This window comes from Oratosquilla oratoria, chromosome 36 (genome assembly GCF_046742065.1).
Source record: "Oratosquilla oratoria isolate Oo_2021 chromosome 36, ASM4674206v1, whole genome shotgun sequence".
Classification (NCBI taxonomy): Eukaryota; Metazoa; Arthropoda; class Malacostraca; order Stomatopoda; family Squillidae; genus Oratosquilla; species Oratosquilla oratoria.
Window position 1 is genome coordinate 4,101,455 of NC_134812.1, and position 2,500 is coordinate 4,103,954.

At 42.9% G+C, this 2,500-nt stretch overlaps 1 protein-coding gene across 2 annotated transcripts in view; it reads left to right on the top strand.

Moving 5' to 3' along the window:
* The window catches only part of LOC143018873 (uncharacterized), a 39,116-nt gene that overhangs the window by 388 nt on the left and 36,228 nt on the right, over positions 1 to 2,500 (top strand). The gene's annotated exons all lie outside the window — the stretch shown is intronic.

The window sequence follows — 2,500 nt, forward strand, 5'->3', positions numbered from 1 at the left end:
ATTCTAAATATTCCCAATAGAGTCAACTATCTGTACATGAGTATTTTTTGTTTACCAACATTTGTGTTGCCTTTATTTGGTTAAGTTAACACGTGTGTGTGTGTGTGTGTGTGTGTGTTTGTGTGTGTGTGTGTGTGTGTGTGTGTGTGTGTGTGTGTGTGTGTGTGTGTGTGTGTGTGTGTGTGTGTGTGTGTGTGTGTGTGTGTGTGTGTGTGTGTGTGATTCACCACGATCTTGGATCACGTGTTGGACTTGTGATCAACAGTTTTTTATTCTCCCGGAAGAGAGCTCAGAGCTCATATATGACCGATCTATGGGTAATGCTGTGACCTTACAAGCACACACACACACCCAACTCCACGCCCACGAGAATTGGAGTTACGACTCGCAACGCAGTGTTATTGAAAATATTTCAACCCTGGGCGGGATTCGAACCTGGACCGCCGTAGTGGCGGCCGGGAATTCTAACAAATGTGTGTGTGTGTGTGTGTGTGTGTGTGTGTGTGTGTGTGTGTGTGTGTGTGTGTGTGTGTGTGTGTGTGTGTGTGTGTGTGTGTGTGTGTGTGTGTGTGTACGTGTGTTGTGTGTGTGTGTGTGTGTGTGTGTGTGTGTGTGTGTGTGTGTGTGTGTGTGTGCGTACACTCGCGTGTATACACACGTACAACCCCGGAAAAAAATGGTCGGCCAACTTTTTCCTCTGGGCCACTAGACTCTTACTAATCCCATGAAGCCAAAATTCGTTGTTGTCACTGATGTTGGCAATGGCCAACTAAACAAATGGCTAACCTTGGTTACTTTTTGCCAACCTTGCCAACGTGGTGGAAACGGCTGAGCATCTTGAAATGGTTGATAAAAGAGTAGAAGTACGTTGCTGAGAGAGAGGGGGTGGAGAAAGCCCATTGTATTATATTTTGTCATTATTAATCAGAGTTTTTATCTTCAGGAACAATATTTCGACTAGTTTGTAGAGAAAAAGAGAGAAAGAAAGAGAGGGAGAGAGAGAGAGAGAGAGAGAGAGAGAGAGAGAGAGAGAGAGAGAGAGAGAGAGAGAGAGAGAGAGAGAGAGAGAGAGAGAGAGAGAGAGAGAGAGAGAGAGAGAGAGAGAGAGAGAGAGAGAGAGAGAGAGAGAGAGAGAGAGAGAGAGAGAGAGAGAGAGAGAGAGAGAGAGAGAGAGAGACAGAGAGAGAGAGAGAGAGAGAGAGAGAGAGAGAGAGAGAGAGAGAGAGAGAGAGAGAGAGAGAGAGAGAGAGAGAGAGAGAGAGAGAGAGAGAGAGAGAGAGAATGAGTCACGGCCACAACAATGAAGTCGCTTGAAGCAAGACCAAATAAAGACAATAAACAGATAAATGAATAGATAATAAAAAATAATTATTTTAATCGTCAGTTATGCGCTCTACAAGGTGGCTAAGTATGATTGCTTTTGACTGAGCTCATTGCCGCTACGCGTTGACTCCTAAACGGGACTCAAACCACCAATCAAATATCTCGCCTAAATACTCAAACACCTTAGACTCTTCCCGTATACAGAAAACATCACGAGTATAGTGACCTGATTAACCATTTGATTAATTAATCAATCAATTAATCAATTATTTATTTAATCAAATCAAGACTGTTTCAGTTCTATAATGGTGGATCAGTAGTTAATTAGTTACACTGGTTTCAGACTACAATCACAATCCCATTTATTCCAAATTCACCATAATGAGCCATACATTTTTCACCATATATACAACGTCATTCAGATTAGAGCACAAAAGAGAGACACAGAGGCTGCATCTCCCGACAAGAGGACAGACCGATGGTCTTGCAGTGGACCATTCACCTTCTTGAATGGAATCAGTGCGTTGCTCTCAGGCCTTCCCTCATCAACAGCTGGCCACCGTTTGGACAAACCCTTCATCGACGCCTTCCCCCTGACCGTTAATTAACCGTTAATCAAACGTTAATTGACCGTTAATTAACCGTCAATGAACGCAATGCTTCTGTGATTGGGTCTGTTGTGGGTTTGAAGAGGTTGTAAGATCACTGATCTTATACAATGGACACTAGGATCCTTTTCTAACATGGGCGTTGGAGAGGAGCGTCTCCCCGCTGGTCATCTTCGAAGCCCATCATCACCCTCCACCCAGGGGTGCAACCCCGGTGGGCTGGTACTCGATCTCCGGGCTGGGCTCAAAATCAAGGTTGGTTCGAATTGGGTTTGAGCCTTTCACAATGGAAACAGATGTTTCCTTCATCTGAATAAAATCGATTAGCGAGAACCAAAGTAAAATGATGTAGCGAAACCAAAAAATGAACAAATGAAAAAATTACTGGAACAGAACGAAACAAACCGTAACAAAATTGAAACAAAGCCTCACGAAGAAAAATAGGTTAAAGTAATAAAGAATGGAATAAGAATAGAATATCATAAAAAAGAAAAACAGTCAAAGCTTATATTCCTTCCGCACGCACATCGGCCACGCCCACCATTATTATTATTTTTTCTTTTTTTTCT